The sequence below is a fragment of the Canis aureus genome, chromosome 33 (genome assembly GCF_053574225.1).
Source record: "Canis aureus isolate CA01 chromosome 33, VMU_Caureus_v.1.0, whole genome shotgun sequence".
In the NCBI taxonomy this organism is placed as follows: Eukaryota; Metazoa; Chordata; class Mammalia; order Carnivora; family Canidae; genus Canis; species Canis aureus.
The window spans coordinates 6,176,703-6,195,915 of record NC_135643.1 but is presented as its reverse complement, the minus strand read 5'-3'; the positions used below and the strand labels follow the sequence as shown (position 1 = coordinate 6,195,915).

At 36.8% G+C, this 19,213-nt stretch overlaps 1 protein-coding gene across 17 annotated transcripts in view; it reads left to right on the top strand.

Moving 5' to 3' along the window:
- Nucleotides 1–19,213, top strand: part of RASGEF1B (RasGEF domain family member 1B) — a 550,562-nt gene that overhangs the window by 173,211 nt on the left and 358,138 nt on the right. Inside the window, exon 3 of one of the 17 annotated variants that reach the window (XM_077882668.1) lies at nt 88–276. The exons of 15 other annotated variants lie outside the window; for them this stretch is intronic. The gene's annotated coding sequence lies outside the window, so the exon portion shown is untranslated. The remainder of the gene's footprint in view (nt 1–87; nt 277–19,213) is intronic. One more of the 17 variants, XM_077882667.1, reaches the window with a different exon arrangement.

The following is a 19,213-nucleotide window of genomic DNA, read 5'->3' as shown; positions in this document are numbered from 1 at the left end:
GTTTTAAGAAGTTGTTTGGGAGGCATAACAATCTATTGTCTTGGCAGATTGCTTAAACTGGCTTTATGGTTTTTTGTCTTCTGAAAGCCAGGGTGAAGAGTGCCAGGTTATTTGGCAAGATTTCTGTCCCACTGTGCAGTCAGACAGACATATGCTGAGCTGTGGAAAAAACCCAAATCTTTTCTTGGACTAGGGACTTATGGGCCCTCTGAGGATGTTGGTCATGGTCACTATCATATTTGAAGAACTTTATATTGAAGATCTCCTAGTACATTGGTAAGATGGTAAACTTGTGGCTTTCTCTTGGGAGCAGATTTGAGCCATTCTTACTGAATGTGGAGTTTCTGGATTGCTGGTAAATTAGCTAGAGATTACCAACATAGGGATGTCCCCATGCTGGTATTTGGCCAGAGAAGCTTGGCACCAAAGAAGGCCTTCCTGGCCAGCCCCTGTGAACAAACTGGCCTAGAGTCTGACAGTGGGAATTGATAATAAGCCAAGACTAAGGTGCATCTTTTGGAGAACATGTGAAGTCTTGTTTTTACTTATCTTGTTTTTATTTCTTTTTATAATAATTTGTTTATAGTTATAATTGAATAATAATTTCTTTATAAATTTCTCTATTAATAATTATACTTGAATTCAGCTAATCTGTTCTTCTATTATACTTTCTAATTATACTTTCTATTATACTTTCTAATTATACTTTCTATTATACTTTCTAGGTGAAATTATCAGTTAATTCTAAAGAAAGAATTGGTATAGTATTCCTTTTGTTTTCAGTTAAGCTTAAGAAGTTAAACTGGATCTTTGGGCAATTTAGGAAGTTGCATACACTTCTGATGGTGGGATTTGGAAATCTCTTACTAAGTCCTAGAAGTAAAGAATCTTGTAGGAATAACTGAAGGTGAAAATGTGAAATTAATGACCAAATCTACCATCTGATAGCAAGTTTCTTTCCCCTGTAGTGAACTTCTTTGTAAAGATGGAGAAGTTGAACAGCAACCTGTTGCTCTCTTTACTTAACTAATTAAAAAATCTTGATTCCTCCTTGGTGAAATGGGGAGATTTCCAACAAGAGAGCAAAGTTTGCAGTGTTGGCATGGGATGTTGGAAGCTGGACAGTTCCATCACCCAGATCAACCTGGTCCAATCTTTTTGCAATGTTTTCCATATTTTAATAGCTTAATGTGTCTCTTGAGTGCATATTTATTTAACCATTCACTCATATTTTGCTTTTTTTTCTAGGTCTTCATTTTTGTCTTGTTTATTTCAGGTTTTCATGATATTGCGTTATATGAAGACATGACTCCCATGTGTCTCATTTAATTTTTTCTTCAGTTATAAATTCTGTTTTCTCTAGCAGAGATCAATGAATTTTGCTCTAAATTTCTTTTTTTTTTTTTATTTTGCTCTAAATTTCAAATGAGAATAGCTTTTATTTTTTAGTAACTAGCTATGAGCTCTATGACATAGGTGTATTCTTTTAAATTATGTTGTCATTTGAATATCTGCTTGTACTGCTGTGTTGAAAGACGATTGGCTCTGAATTAGTATGATTGCCTATTTTCAGACTGCATTCTTGAAAATGTGCATGAAAGATGATCAGTGAACTTCAAAAATTTCAAGATGTCATGGGGGGGGGGTGTGGGGAGCTAGTGCTAGAGAGCTGAAATATATCCAAAAGTCCTAATTGCTTCTACTCTTTTAGATACTATCTTCATTAATCTATTTATCTTATTTCATGTTCCATTCTTTAATTATTTTCTTTCTCATTGAACGTATAACTGACAAGCCTAAGTCTTATCATTTCCTGGCTAAAGCCGGGATTTGTCACTTTTGATAAAGCTAAAATTTACTTTTTGGTTTTGAATCCCAAAACATATTTATCTCCATTGATTCTCCTTTTATGAATTTCACTGAAGTTCAGTAGTTTAATTCACAGAGGTCAGACACATTTCTTGTTATGTTTATTCTTAGAAATGTATCTATTCATGTAATGTCTGGGATATAAGAAATCTATTGACTTTTCTACTCTGCTAAATTAAAAAATATATATTTATTTATTTTAGAGAGAGAGAGAGAGAGTGAGAAAGAGCATGAATAGGGTGAGGAACAGAGGGAGAAGCAGACTCCCTGCTGAGCTGGGAGCCCAATGCAGGACTCGATCCCAGGATTCCGGGATCATGACCTGACCTGACGGCAGATACTTAATCCACTGAGCCACTTGGGCACCCAAATTCTATTAAATTTTTTAATGAGTTCTTAGAACTGTTGATTTTTCTCAGCAGACATGTGATCTGCAAACAGTAACATTTTTGTCTTTGTTTCTAATATTTATTGTTCTCATTTCTTTTCATGTTACATTGGCTTTTAGTATAACATTAAATAGTAATTACAGTGGGTATTTTATCTATGTCTTTTGTCTCATGATTTTGATGAGATTTTTATTTCTTGTTGCTAATTTTAGCATATGAATGAATTGGTTTTTGTTGCCTTTTGGTTAAAAATGGGGCAAAAAATAGAAATGAAATACTCAAATAATTGCACATAAAAAATACTATGACAGAGCAAAGATGGTGTCGCTGCTGAAATTGAACTGGTGGTCAGCTAGTGGCTTTGCTGTACAGTAGCCTGAAATGGTCCCTGGGCAGTTTATGTTCAAAAGTCTACTTTGGGATAGAAAACATTTTTTTTTATATATTTATGAAAATGTGAGTTTTATCAAAGTTTGAAGTTCACTATCTTCATATAATAAATATGGGGATCCCTGGGTGGCGCAGTGGTTTAGCGCCTGCCTTTGGCCCAGGGCGCGATCCTGGAGACCCGGGATCGAATCCCACGTCGGGCTCCCAGTGCATGGAGCCTGCTTCTCCCTCTGCCTATGTCTCTGCCTCTCTCTCTCTCTCTCTCTCTCTGTGTGTGACTATCATAAATAAATAAAAATTAAAATAAATAAATAAATATGGCTGTGATTGTTAAAAATATGATCCAAAATTGTTTTAAAAATTGCTGGGATTAGACCACTAATGATCTGAAATCATAGAGGGTACAACTCCCTTCCTCATTACCTCATAAACAAAAATTTGAATGTGATTTTATGATAGTCTATGGATTTAGACCAAAGTAAGTAGAAGTATAAAATAAAGAGGGTGTTGAATAAGAAGAATATGCTTACCCAGAGAATTAAGCTTTTTTCATGCAGTTAAATTATGAGGCTCTTTAAATTAGACTCAAATTTAATTCAATAAATTACTTAGAAATACAGAGAACCAAGCACCAAAGTACTCTCTATTAAGAAAATAATCTCATGATAACAAAAAAGCAAGATCTAGAAATACTAAAAGATAACTTTGTAGAAATTTATTTGAAGAAGCTTAAAACTTTTTTCTCCCTGAAGTGGCTATATGTTTTGTTTTTCTTCTTGTTTTTTTGGTAAACTATAATGCAATAATATATTAAAAGTAACTCTTTGGCAGAGGTTTGACTGAGAATTCCTCAGGGATGTCTTTAGAGGATCAGTGGAAAATCAAATACATTTGTAGTAGGTTGGGACCTCATGGCTGGCTAACTAGTCTAGTGCCCCGAGGGCAGTCACCAGCATTCCTTATGATATCTGCAAAGATATGTGATAATCTCTGGCTTGGTCAAAGCCACTGTTCTTCTCTTAGGGTGTTTGATTTGAAGGATGTGACAGAATAAGAAGATATGTTTCCAGGTAGGTTCCACCCTCTAGCTTTGACCCCATTAATTCCTTTGTGTGTAATATCCAGTGGTCCAATCAAACTGGATTAGTAGCTGTTCCCCAACACTGCCACCATTCTTTACACCTCTGAGCCTTTGCTCTTGTCTGTTACATCTGTCCAAAATTACTTTTCTAACTTTTTCATCTATCTTACTCCAACTCAGTGTTGAAAGGATAGCTTTTAAAAATTCTTCACTTTTATCTTCTCTCTTCTACTCCTTTGCCACCAACCAAACACAAAACCAACAAAATCAAATTCTTTCTGAGTTTCCTTGTGCTTTTTGCTTCTATGTTACATTCTAATTTGTATAGCAATTATTGTACATTTTGGTATCTATACCAAACTATAAACTCATCAAGGAAGCAAAAAAAGTATCTTATTCATTTTTTTCATTTTGTATTCTCTGCCTTCTCCGTCCTCACTTTTCACTGTACTGTGCATGTAGTAGATATTCAAACTAATATTAAATTATCTTGAAGATAAATTTCACCATTACAATGAAATAAGATCACTGTACATGGCATGCGCCATTTAAAACTCTCTGAAAAGGGGGTTAAATAAAAGAAGGTAAGAAGGTCAAGGGACTTTTTCTTTTTTTTTTTTATTAAGTTTTTATTAATTCTGGTATAATTAACATACAGTATTACATTAGTTTCAGGGGTATAATATAGTGATTCAACAATTCTATACATTACTCAATGCTCATCATAGTAAGTGTACTCTTTAATCCCCATTGCCATCTCACCCCTCCCCCCACCCATCTTCCCTCTGATAACAACCAATTTGTTCTCTGTAGTTGAGTCTGTTTCTTGATTTGTCTTTCTCTCTCTTTTTTCCCCCTTTGCTTATTTGTTTTGTTTCTTAAATTCCACATGAAAAAAATAATATGGAATTTGTCTTTCTGACTGACTTATTTTGCTTAGCATTATACTCTCTAGCTCCATCCATGTTATTGAAATAGCAAGATTTCATTCTTCTTATGGCTGAATAATATTCCATTCTGTGGAATACACCACTCATTCTTTATCCCTTCATCTGTTGATGTACATTTGAACTGCTTCCATAATTTGGCTATTGTAAATAATGCTACAATAAGCAGGGATGCATATATCTTTTTGAATTAGTGCTTTTGTATTGTATGGGTAAATACCCTATAGTGGAATTAGTGGATCATATGATGATTCAGTTTTTAATTTTATGAGGAACCTCCATACTGTTTCCCGCAGTGGCTGCACCAGTTTACAATCCCACCATCAGTACATGAGGGTTCATTTTTCTCCTCATCCTCACCAACACTTGTTTCTTATATTTTTGATTTCAGACATTCTGACAGGTATGAAGTGATATCATTGTAGTTTCAATTTGCATTTCCCTTATGATTAGTGCTATTGAGCATCTTTTCATGTGTCTGATAGCAATCTGCATGTCTTTTTTGAAAAATGTCTGTTCATGTTTTCTGCCTACTTTTAAGTTGGATTCTTTGATTTTTGGATGTTTAGAAAGCTTTTTTCCTTGAACTTTTTTAAACCAAAATTATGATGGTAGTATACCTACCATCATAATAAAGTAAAACAGTATTGGCTGTCTAATGTCAGATTCCCTGGAAACACACTCCAATATGGAGAGATTTGTTTACAAGGAATTTACTGGGAAGTGTGGGATAGGACCAACACCTGTGGAAGGAAGGCAGGAAGTAAGCAGGACTGGGCAGTTCTAACATAGACCTTAGCTGGTCCCATGGAGGGCTCTAGAGTGAGCTCAAAGTTGTTCCATTTTGAGACAAAAGTACCAAGTCTTTATATCACCATATTGAACCTTATTGGAAAGGGGTTGGTGACCTTGGCTAAGATGACATTTTTTTGGGTAAAGGCAACTAGAGACTAGAGAGTGACTTGGCTGAGAATGATTGCTGCCAACATTCCTAGTAGCTGGGGAGTGAGTGGCTCAGTTCTGAAGAGGGAATCTGGATGACATACCATGGCACTATTTTCTATACCAACAGGATTGGGATACTGGTTGGTTAATTAAAAAATTCAGTTAAAGAGGAGAATCATAAAAAACAATACATATAGCCATAAATTATTTCAACTTAAAATATATCAATGTGTATTAATTTGCCAATCTTTTAATTACAGGAATAAGGCCTTTATTTGAGTGCAGACTCTCTGGTTGATGTCTTATATCTTTTACAAGAGACATAAAATTATTGTGTAAAAGATTTAGATACTTTGAAGTGTCTTTTATATATAATTTGAAAGCAATATTTTTAGTGATTTGCCTTTATTATGTCTTAGTTTTAAATTTTGATTTTGTATCTTGTTATAGTCTAAATGCACATATATTTTAAATTATCACATAGTTCTATAAACTTTATAGTTAAAAATAGCACCCCTCTCTACCTTTAAGCCTACTCTCCATAGGCAACAACTTCAACTCTCTTTTTCTCATCTGGATTTATCTCTACATGCATCTCTATGTTTATATTGTTATTTTTGTTTTGATTTTTCAGTTTGGATAATTTCCATTGATGTCTGTTATAGAAATTGATGATTTAGTTTTCTATATCCTTACTGTGTCTGACTTCCTGGCCTCATTCTTCAACATACACTTTCCCCCTTGTCTTCCAAGTGTGGCTATGTTCTAAAATTGTGGTTTATATTATTAAGCCAATGTTACTATAACTTATAGTTAAACCATGTAGTGTGTATGTTTGCATTTACTTTTCCGTGTAACTCTTATTTATTTATTTATTTATTTATTTATTTATTTATTTATTTATTTATTTATTTATTTTTGAAATTGGTAATTACCAAAAGCTCTTTATATTTCAATCTTTTCAACTGTAAAATGGGGGAAAATCACTGTACCACCTCATTGGGTAGTCACAACTATATAATTGTTCATTACTAGTTTTCATTGACTTTGTTTTTTATGCATCAGTCCCTAATTCATCTCCTACTTTCTGACAACTGTAAATATCCTTTTAATATACTTCACCATGTATTAAGTGCTGAGTGAATAACTGTTGAAAGATATGCATAGCCAATACTTTAATCTGCACTTTATGAACAGCAAAGTAATTTAATTGAAAGAACAATGCATTTGGAATTGGGAGGCCTCTGTTCAAGGCCTGATTCTGCCTCAACCCAGTTGAATGACCTTGGGCTAGCATGTTTGATCATAGCTCTATAATCTGCAAGTGAGAGAATTGGATTAGATAACCCGTAGGGTATCTTCTAGCTCTGTAATTCTATTAATGAAATAAAGGATATGCAGAAAATACCAAACTATATACAGTGTAAAATGGTAATGATATTAACTCCCACCACTTCTAGCAGAAGACCTCCAGAAGACATCTTAATAACCTGTCAGGCAAGATTATGGAGCCATCCCACACACTGGATAAAGGAGAATTTTGCTTAGTCATTCTGTCCCAGCAATGGTCTTACCCAACTTGGGACACCTGGTTGTAATTTGAGAGAGCCACCGCTAAATGTCGCTGTAGGTTACATAACAGTGGGCGGGAGAGCTCTAGGTGTCCCTCTATAAGGCACAGAGCTACCAGATAGTCTCCTTACATATTTAGAACTACGTACTTGAAATACTTAAACATAAGGAAACACTAAGATGGAAATTAACTATGATTTTATAAAGCAGATGGTAAAACCTTCTAAAATGCCCTTTACTTCTTCCATTTGCCTTTTTCCTCAAAAGCTATTTCTGTATTCTAGTTACTTGTGTAAACCGGGTAAATTGGCATTTAAAGGAACTCCCAACTGAGCAATGGCTTGACAGTTTGGCCTATACATTCATGATTTTTTTTCCCTTTAAGATAAAGACAGTAAACCTCAGAGGGAATATGGAATTTTCTGTTTCCTGGTTCTTGCTTCTGTTTTATCTCCAAGCTCATCTGGAATCCTAGGCACTTACTGTATTTCATTGATTTTATAAAAATATGTGCATATTTTAACATTAACATTTTCATATTTTAACATTTCTGAAATTATAACACTTCATATAATGAATGGCAACATATAATTAGAGGCATTTTTTTCTTTTTTAGTGATGTCTTATAATCAATGATGTCTTATGTGATAAAATACTGTATCTGCTATTATGGTATACCCATCTTAATTTGTTAGAGTTTAATGCTCTTTCAAAATTTGTTTGATAGATAAACTTTCTTTTCTAGTCCAATTTTTTAAAAAAAAGGCTCAGAGTGGAAGAGAGAACAACATTTACTCAATGTCTGCCAGGTGTTTGAGCTAAGTGCATATATAATCATATTTAATCCTCACCATGCTGTGAAGTGGGGTTTTTTGTTTTCATTACACAGTCAAGGAAACTTACATTTTATAGTGAAGGAGGCCTAGAAAGTTCAGTAACTTGTACAGAGTCGTACTGCTACAATGGGTCACTATTCAAAACAGTGTGTTTATGTATTTTGACTACAAATCTTATACTTTTACTGCAATATTGGTCAGGCTGATATTTTGCAGTACACTGCTTCTCTTTAACAGCCTGTAGAACTCAGCTCTCTTTGAACAATGTACATTTGTCCTCTGGCAGCCTTTTAAAAATGTTGAGATATCCAATTAAACAATATAGCAATAGTTTTTCTGAACTCCAGCCTCAATCTTTGTGATCAAAAGGATGAAATGAGACTTGATGTCCCTGAAAAGTGAATCATTTCTCTGTTGTGCCCTGGGCTGCCTGGAGTAAACAGTGTCCCTGCAGCATGGGGCATAGCACAACTCATTCAGGGTATTTGGGTTTCCTTCATCTTCTGATAGATCACTCTAGGAAATGGTTTTCAAAAATGCCTTGGGGAAAAAAGAAGGCCCAGAAAGCTGGTTTATCTACTTAAAAATATGGTTTCGATCAGATTTCACAAGTGTCCTGGAGATCCATGTCCTTGATGGGAAGGATTTAATTGGTCTTTTTTAACTTCCCAAGGGGCAAGGCTGAAAAAACATAGCAAATTCCTTTCAAAGGTTTTTGCTGTGACAGTCCCTTGTATGCAAATGACACTCACTGGTAAAGTCACAAAGGACAAGAGAACAAAAGCAGTTACTGGACATCATTATATTTGCAGTGTCCTGGGGTAGCTAACTTTTCAATTCCCTGCAATTCTCAGAAATTGCTGAAATATGTTCTCTTCTAATTCCCTACTTCATGTCCTGAAGGCCATTTGTTGTCTATAGACTGTACTTTTGTTTTCCATTTTTAATCATCTTTATTTCAAGTTCTCTTCATTTGTAAATCTAAAAACAAAACATTAGCAATCTGTTGGAGGGACTGTTCCATTCATTTGTCTAGGAATTTGTTATTAAAATACTTCTTTCATATCAGCAACTTGGGGTCTTATGATGATAAAAATTATTTGGCCTATTTTGCAATGATTTCCCAAATAGAGGGCATATGACTATAGCATATACAAGATATAATAGCCAAAAAGTCAAGATTGCTAAGAGATGAGTTGATCCCAATTTGCTTAAAGTTTCTATGGCTTTAAAGAGATTTACTATTTGCTGAAGCAATTTTGACATGATGTATTTAACTTTCCATCTCTTAAAGGAGGTAATGACTATTATATGTTATCTGGGTGAAAACCATTGGATAAAACCTATTTTCACCTATTCAGAGCCTTCTATCCATCTTTATAGTGATGGCTCTGGCAAGGAAGGCCAAGTGACAGCCATGAGGCTTTTCATTTTATGTCAGGTTCTTGAATCTTCCTTGTGAAACTGTTGAGTTATAGGGGCATATGTGGCAAAACACAAGAATAGAAATTATGCAGTATCTTCCTGAACACTAAAATAAGGGGCATATTTCAATCCTTATGTGATTTCTTGACCCAGTTTCACTCATTTATTTAACCATTCATCTCTTCAATTGTTCAACAACAAATATTTATTGAGTACTAGCTATGTTTCATGCTCTGTGCCATATACTGGCACTGACATAGTTCCTGCCTTTGAGGAACTAATATTCTATGAGGGATGTAGACAGGTACACATTTAAAGTATACTGTGATAAGCAGTCTCACAGTGATTAGTATGGTATGAGGTGGGAGCACATAGAATGGGAGTCTAGTTCTGATTTGGAAGATCAAGGAGTTTCTTTGAGGAAGTGCTTTCCTACATTTCTTTTAGGAAATGCTATTCTATGACAACACTCTGGCTCTTCTCCTCTGACTGATTTTTCTTAAATTTCTTTAGCTGGTTCTTTTTTCTCTTCATCTTAAGAAATATCACCTTATAATCACATATTCTCCTAGGTGCTCTCAATGATAACTGTGGCTTCAACTCCTCTTATACACAGTTGGTGCCTCACTACAACTAGTCTTAGACTATTAGAAAGAAAGCTTTATGACTTGAGAGTTTCCTGTAGTCAAGTCAATAGAATGTGATGGGTAAGGAAGAGAGAAGAGTCAGAAAAGACATTGAGATTTGTGATTGAAAGAGGGAATATGATGGTCTCATCATTAAGCAATATATGAACAATTGGTGACAGTTTTTCAGGAGGGGAATACCTGTGTTCGGTTTTGGACTAACTCGCAGTTAGAGATGCTTGTGGGACATTCCAGTGCAGATAGTTAATGGCAATAGGTATTTAATAAAATAATGATTTTGAAGCTTGGGAGAGGGATCAGGGATGAATATACACATTTAGAATGATCATCATATACTAGTATTTGAAGCAACAGAAGTAGATGGACTATGCTCATATTCAACAAATAAAAAATTTTTTTGTACCGGCCATTGTGACATTTAGAATAGGAATATGAATATGGCATGGCCTCTGCTTCCAAAGAAGAGGCATGGGGTATAATCAAATAAATGCATTATAGTGGGCTGAAGGTTGTTATAGAAATATGTACAAAGTTCAGAAGTGTTTCAAAGTAAAAAGAAATCACATAGGAAGGAAGGAAGACATGGAAGAGAAGAAAACTAGGGTCAGAACTCAGTAGAACTTCTCCAAAGACTATGTATGGAAAGCTTCACAGATTTGCTTCTCATCTCTCAAGGCACATCTCACTCATCAAAATCCTCCTAGCAGAATCCAGCCTAATGCCTGCAACATAAGTGTTCAGTAATGTTTGTTGAATAAATGGGTCCAGGGTAGTTGGAAAGAAATGAAAACAAAAATGAAACAAGGGATTTCCCCAAGCCCTGGGGAACACTTTAATAATCTCTTATTAGCCTTTAACTTGGAGAGCTTGTGAAGGTAGAACTCAAAATAAACTCTCTGAAGAAATGAAGATGCATCAGTTCAGAACGACAAGGACTGCATCTGGCAGTGTTCTAATTATGAAATGTGCTTTTGGCAAGCTAGATCTTTTATTATTATTTCTGGTGTACAGTAAAGTTGTATAGCCATTGATTTTTTTTTGTCAAACCATCATTTACAGTGTCTGAGATAATGGTGCATTACCTTTCATTTATTAATGACAGTGTTGGGCTTTTAAACAGGAACCCATCACGCTGGGCCTTGTACCTTCCCTTTTTGTTGTGTCTCTGTTTAAATGATTTGTAATAGTCAGTAATTATGAAAATGTCTTTCTTTTCTTGACCTTCCTCCTCCTCACCCTCCAAATTTACACGTTAGTATTTCATCAGCTTGGATTACAAATTAACAAATTACAAAACACTGGTTTTCTTTTCTTTTTCCTTTTTTGAAGGTGGATATATTTAGCCATATATTAGCATGTGGAATTACTATGAAAAAGGGAAAGAAAGAAAGACATTGTGTTAAAACCTTATGAAAAAAGATATCCCTTACCTCTCCACTAGTCAGAACCCCTCCAAAAGTTGAACACCTTTAATTTCATTGCCCAAGGCAGGTACCAGCTTAATCCCCATCTTTCCTGAGAAGTTTGAAGGAGGGAATCTTATCAAGCACCTACAACTATACTTCATAGCATAAGTCATTATCCATTTAGTTTAACCAGCAGCATGAAGATTTGCCAGCTAATAATAATCTGAAGATTGTTCAAGGGAGGAAAGGTTGATCCTTCCTCCCTCTTCCAGCCACTTGTTCTGTGGAGGCCAGGCTTCAAGTAATTTTGTAGTTTTTCCCTTACTTCTCCATTCACCATTATGGGCTTAGTGGCACAAATATAGCCCTATCAGTGGGTATTTGTGAAGTCTGTAGAGTAGATGTGGCTGGAGACAGAGCTAGAGAAGAATTCCAGAGTTCTCAGAAATAATAATAATAATAGTACTCTTTATTGAGCACACATCCTCTTAAATTCTTGCGAAATGCTCTAAGGTAAACAGTCTCACTCCTATTTTACAGATGAGGAATTGTTCAGAGAATTTAAGTGATGTGTTCCAGTCCCCATGACAGGGGGCAGAGCTAGGATTTGGGCCCATTCTCTTTCCATTAAGCTGCCCTGCACCCATGAGGGTCAGCTCTGGCCTCACCATTCTTTTATGTGAGAGTCTTTTAGAAGAAAGTATCACATTGCTAAGAGAGATGTAACAACCATGGCTCTCTTTTCTGTTCTTAGGAAGGCAGGTAGCGAGGTGCTAGGGTGGAGGTGGGAATGGGGAGGAATGCAACAGGGAGAATGAAAGTACAGATATTGGTAGCAACCAGTATACTGCTGGCTGAGGTTGTAGATTCTCTTCTGTTCACTTCAAACTTGAGTATGAGAAGTCATGAACTGAGAAAAAGCTTAGTGACAACACTTCTCTCTACATCCAGGAAATACATAGTCTTAGGGATGAAGGATAACTGGAATAATTAATTTGGAGTAAAAAACCCCTACTTTCTAAGGATTATGACCATGGTGAGTTACGCTAGTAATTTGGAAGGGTATGTTCTTGGCTCCTCAAGGGCATGATTCAGTTCCAGGGAAGTCTGCAGCCCTGTGAACTGTGAGCAAAGTGGTATTTCCTCCTGTGAACTATTTTCTTTGTTCCTTGGTGCTCTCTTTGGCTTTACCTTGTGCCAGACCTGAAAATCTGGAGCTGTCAGCTCAAGTCCAGTCCCTGCAGAGCACAGTGGCAATGTTCCAATTCCTTATGGTGGTGAGTGTGAAGATGATTCTGCATGGAGGGTAATATTTATGGCTTTGTCAGCTGTTGGCACTATAGAAATGGGCTCAAGATGGTCAGAGGAGCTTTAGTGGATGATGAATGTTTGTTTAGAGTGATCATCTGGGGAACTGAGTTACAGTACAGCCTTTCAGCAGCAAACTGTCCTAGTCCAGAACATTCCCTAGAAGAAGAAATTCTTGGTTCAGCCATAGCCCAGGGGCAAATATGACCAAAAATGATGAACATTTGCCTTGGACTTGCTGTTTACCTCAGAAAGTCCATCTGCTCACAGATTTGTGTGTGGTATGCATCTCCTTGTCCATTTCCCTGATATATCTGAAGATGTGGGTAATTGAAGGGGCTTATACCTTTGTGTCAACCCTGCCCTGTCTCCATGACTCAGTCAGTTGACCATCACCCTGACCTTAATGTTAATATTTATTTCTGAAGAGTAAGACAGAGTAAATATATCCAAATATCAATGCTATTATGTAAACAAAGTATTTTGAAGTATATGATTTTCATCTCATCCTCACCATAACCTTCTATGTGGGTAGAGAGAAGTCTATTTTGTTCTTTTAAAAAATTTTTTTAATTAAAAAAATTACTTTTATTTTTTTTTCAAAAAAAGATTTATTTATTTACTAGAGAGAGAGAGAGCATGCAAGAGTGAGTGGGGGAAAGGGCAGAGGGAGAGAATATCCAAGTAGACTCCTGCTGAGCACAGAGCCTGACACTGGGCTTGATCTCAGACCCATGAGATCAGGACCTGAGCCAAAATCAAGAGTCAGTTGCTTAACCTATGAGCCATCCAGGTGCCTCCTTATGTTCTCTCGAAGATGGAAACCACTTGGTTATGAAAATAGTAATTAGTGGAATCAGGACTAGAGTCAGGTAGATCTCTGCCCAAAGACAAACAAAATATAGTTTGCAGGACAAATCTGGCCCACTGTCTGTTTTTGAATAACTGCAAGCTAAGAGTGGTTTTCACATTTTTAAATATTTGAAAAAAAAAGGCAAAAGAATAGTCTTTCATGACACATGAAAATTATATGTAATTCAAATTTCAGTGTCTATAAAATAAAGTTGTGTTGGAACACAGCCATACATATTCATTTATGTATTTTCTGTGACTTCCTTCATACTGCAGTGATACAGTTGAGTTGTGACAGAGGCCTTATGGCTCACGGACTCTAACATGTTTACTATCTGCCCCGCTCTAGGAAAGGCTTGTCAATCACTGTTATAATTGATTAGTAAATAGAGATCCTGGTACATACTATGGCATTAGATTGCTAGGGCTACTGCAAAAAGCATAAACTGGGTGGCTTAAAACAATGGAATTTTATTGTGTCACAGTTCTAGAGGCTAGAAGTTCAAAATCAAGGATCAGCAGGGCCGTGTTCTCTCTAAGACTCTGGGTAGAATCCTTCCTTGCCTCTACCTAGCTTTGGGTGGTGACCAACAATCCTTGGTGTTCCTGTTTGCATCTGCATCCATCTAATCTCTGTCTCCATTTGACTGTCTTTACCTCATCGTCCCTCTGTGCTTGTTTGTGTCCAAACTCACCCTAATAGCTTCATCTTAACTGGATCATCTGTAAAGGCCCTATTTCCAAATAAGGTCACATTTATAGGTACGAGGGGTCAGGACATCAGCATCTCTTTTTGGGGGACACAATTCAACTCGTAACACTTTTCTCACTATGATGTATTGTCCCCACATTAGCATTACTCTTCCTTCTCTCCCTGCCTCAATCCCTTTTTTCCTCCTTCCTCACTTTTTCCTTCCTCTTGCCTCCCTCGCCTTATTCACTATACATTCAGCAATCATTTATGAAGTCCCTACTGTGTCCTTATTCTTACGCTCATTACTGTACTTAAAGTATAGGATGCAAAGATGATAAAGAGTGGGCCTCTGGCCTCCATGAGCTTACAGTGCAATGTGGATCAAGTCCTCTCAAGGGATTTGTATAAGGGACAGTAGAGATCAAGATTTGGAGGGATCTTAAGGATCTAAGTTCCCAAATATTGAGTAATAATCTTTCAAAATAACTGATGTACTCCAGGTATTTAAAGTGTCACAGTTACTGACTCAAAAATTATAGATACTAATAGACATAGAATTTTAGTGTTGAGTTTCCTTACTATTCTTTTAAAGTTAAAATGTACAGAAATATTCTGCTCCTCTTATTTGTTCCTTTTAGCATCTAGTAGGTCAGATTAGGATATTCTGCTCTGGGAAGAACAATGAGATGACCCTGAGTAGGGACGTCTAGCCTTGTTATATTAAATTGATAGCTTTAGGGAAGCCTGGTCTGCAGCTTTGTGAGATGAAGCTCAATACCACTCAGTGGATGTTGTTTGTCTCAATATGTTGTATTTTGTTGGTCTTCATTGAGGCTCTTTGTTGCTCTGCTCTCTCCTCCTGGCACTAATTGGCCACATTCAAATACTGTCATGAAGTGCAAGAAATGTGTTCTGACAGCTTCTCCTCCCCTTGCCTCAAAGTGTACCATCTCATAGGATCCTCCTGGCTAGGGTCAGGGGTGTGGGGATGCAGCTAAGGGAGGGAGTCTGTCCTGTTCAGGGTGGTTCTGGCTGGGGCTATTTGTGGACAGCAGCCTCGGGTCGTCCCATTGTTTTACTCTGTGCTTGTTGTTGTGCTCTGTGCTATTTGCAAACCATGGAATTCCTTCTGCTCTCTGCACATTCAGAGCTTCCTACTGGTTATCTGCCCCAAAGATGCTAATCTGGTGGAAACATCAAAGATCCATTCCCTGGAAGAAGGAGGAACTGGTACTAAAAAATAATACCTCTTCTCCCAATGGTATTCTCTTTCTCAAGTTCGTAGTTGCTGCCAATCTTATCTTTGCATTTGGACTTTATATATACATTTCTCAGTTTCTGTTCCACCTAGCCCTTTTAAGGGAGCTTTAAGAAAATTTCTTTTATATGATTCTCTTTTATGTAATCTCTTTTATTTTTTAAAAAGATTTTATTTATTTATTCATGAGAGACACAGAGAGAGGGAGAGAGAGAGGTGCAGAGACACAGGCAGAGGGAGAAGCAGGCTCCATGCAGGGAGCCTGATGTGGGACTGGATCCCAGGATCCTGGGATCATGCCCTGAGCTGAAGGCAGGCACTAAACCGCTGAGCCACCCAGGGATCCCCTAATCTCTTTTATATAATTCACTATTAATGCAAAGGCTCATTAGCTTTTATAAATGATGCTGAATAAGAAAAAATTGGTGTTTGTTAGTAAAGAAACCTTGACATTGATATCATCAGACTAGAGAAACCTCACTTTGTTAGTTTTTAAATGAATTTCTTGAGCTCTGATGATCCTAGAGTACAGTTCTCATAGCACAATTCTACCCTAGAAATACTTCCAGGGGCCAGTGACCTGAGTCTTGGTTTGACAACTTACTAGTTAAGAAAACTTGGGCAAGTCACTTAACCTTTTTATTTCTTGGTGTCCTACAATGAGATTAATAACACTACCTTATAGTTTTGTTTGGAAGTTGAAGTGAAACAATGTATGTTAAGAGGCTTTTGAGATTGGAAGTATTATGTAAATATCAGAAGCAATTAATATCGTCACTAATTGTCACTAATACTTATGGAAATTCAAAGACACTTCTTCCTTTCTCATGAGATGGTAAAAAGCATAGTTATCACTGTTGTTTACTTCCTTTGGGTATAGCCAACCACTGATTCTTGAGGGATGGTTCCCAGACCTGGATCATCAACCTTAGAATGTGTTAGAAATGCAAATTGTTGGGCCCTACTCCATACTTCCTACATCAGAACCTCTGGGAGGTGGGGCCCAGCAACTAGTTTAACAAGACCTCCAGGTGATTTTCGTGCCACTAATGTTTGAGACCCCCTGGCTTAGACAAAGTTATACCTAACTGGCTATGTGTAAGCTCTGACTTTTAAAAATCCAACTTTCCTTTCAGACATGGAAGGGATTCTGAAAAAACACAAATGTGTGCACTTGATTGAGTTGCCATCATTCGTTGACCCTACAACATACCTATCAGCTAGGTGTCCCATTTTCAGCATTGACATAGATCCTAGGATCTATGGGTTCTGGAAGCATCACTTTTGTTAAACACAAATTTGTCAGATTATGGCAGGGATCCAGTGAGCGTTTTAAGGTGCTTCCTCTCACATGGGATAATAACAGTTGAATGAAATGGCTATAAACTATTTAATGAAATTCAATAGAACTGCGCTGAGCTTGATTCCTATTTTTGCTACTCCTGAATATCAGGTGTTGTCTTTCCTCAAACAGTCTTTAGTCTTTCCCACTTGAACACTCCCCTATTAATGAGCCTGAACCCCACCCCTGAGGGGGCTCTGCCAGGTGTCAGAAAAAGCCAAGTGCTCTGTTGTACACCCTGTATTTTCCCATCATGTTCAAAGATTGTAGCTCTGCCATGGCTGTCACGACAGACAGGTGGTCGGTAGTTATGTGGGTAAAGTGAAAACCAGAGCTATAAACTTAATTAAGCTGGAGGACAGAAAATGGTGGGGAAAACATTAGGGAAATCATGGTGCTATTGTGTTGATCCACAAGGGCAGAGGCACATGGAAGGTATTTAGTAAGTATTGAATGAATGAATGAGCAGTGAATTTCGTGTTTGGGAGCAAACCTGCCTGTTTAACTTAAGAGCATCTATCTTATCCCAAATGAACAGACATTATGCCTTGATTGAGTGAACTATTAGATATGTTTAGTTTTAAATGCAGACATAAATAGATTTGATCTTTCCATGGTTTGAATTTCCTCCCATCAGCTTTCCCTTAATTATCCACAAGTGTTCCAAACCTTCATTAGCTAAATAGGATGCAGATGATGGTCATTAGTCTGGGATATAAATCCTGCTGGCACATTCAATGGCTTTTCACTTGGTTAATTGAAATTTTCAGTATTCATGGACTACAAGAAAACACTGTAATTTTATCATTTATTCAGGGGTATAATTTTTTTCCTTTAGCTGGTTGTGTTTTATAATCATGCACTTAAAAAATATGAATGCCACATTTTGCCTGGAGGGATGCCACTATTTGCAGTGTGCATGTATCAATACTAGTTTGCTAAACCATGAAGACCAAATGGAAATTTATACTTTGTCTAGAAATCCTAAAATTGGCCGACGGTAATGTCTAAGAAAGCATCCAAGTAGTGTGCACTTTTGGGACCCATCGATTCATGTGTAAATGACTTCCAAATTGTTAGTAATACGAGTAGGTCTAGTTCTGACATCTACCAATGAGTAAGAAGTCATTCAATGTGTCTGTGCAGTAAAAATGGCAGGTATCAAATGGAGATGCCTTATGCAGGCGTTATTCCTTTAAATGGTACTTAGCTTTCTACTGTATTTAACCATTTATCAAAACTAGCTGGCCTATTTGGTGGTGTTTGGCTGAGCATGAAACACACACACATACACACGTAAAGGAACAACTGATACTTGAAATAAAATTTTGTAACATCATCTATCTCAGAGATTCAGTTTCTGAATTCCTCAGTTTTTATAATCCAGTACTTTAACAATTCTCTTGCACCTGACTTTGTTCCATTTTAATCAAGTGTCATATATTTGCTGTTTTTAAAATATAAATCTTAGTTGTAGACATTACATGGAAGAAACTAGCTCAGAGAGTTAGAGCCTGTTTCTGTTTCTTTTTCTAAACCTAATTTAGTGGGACTGAGACAACATTGTAATAACTCTCAGAGGTAAACTCTCTCTTAAAAAGGAGTGTTGAACATATGGAGTCTCTTTTCAGTGCTCAGTTTGCAAACCACTCCAACCAGTGAGAATGGAGTAAGCAGCTGCCCAGCGGAGTCTGTTTCTGTATTTCAGACTGGATGAGCCATCAGTCTTGCTGATCCTCCATTTGGGTTACCAGATCAAGGCCTCATCAGTGTCAGTGTTTCATCCCAAGTCATTCTTCCTTCTGGGTTGCTTTTGCCTTTCTGGCCACTTGGAATATTTCTGTATATGATCATTAATGTTAATTTAAGGAAGATGTGTTTAACTACCCCAGTCTTCTAAATAGACCATTATTTAGTATCTCTCAAAATCAGATGTAGAGACATTTTATAAGTTATGCTTTTGTGGATACCTGTAAAATGCTCTCCAAGCTCTGTAGGTAATTGAGAGCTGACCATGTTATTCAGTCAAATGTTCTTTCCTCAGAGGATGGAGGGAAGAAGTAGGCAGTATGCTCATTGATTTCTAAATGATGTGCCTGATAAGATCAGGCCTACTTTCTTCAAATTAGCCAGGTTCTCAAGACCTAAAAGGACATGAATATGGGTTTCCTAATTTCCTAATGAGGAATTCAAGACCGTATGGCCATCCATCCATCTGAAGCTCACAAGAGGTCTGTAAAGAAGGGACATTA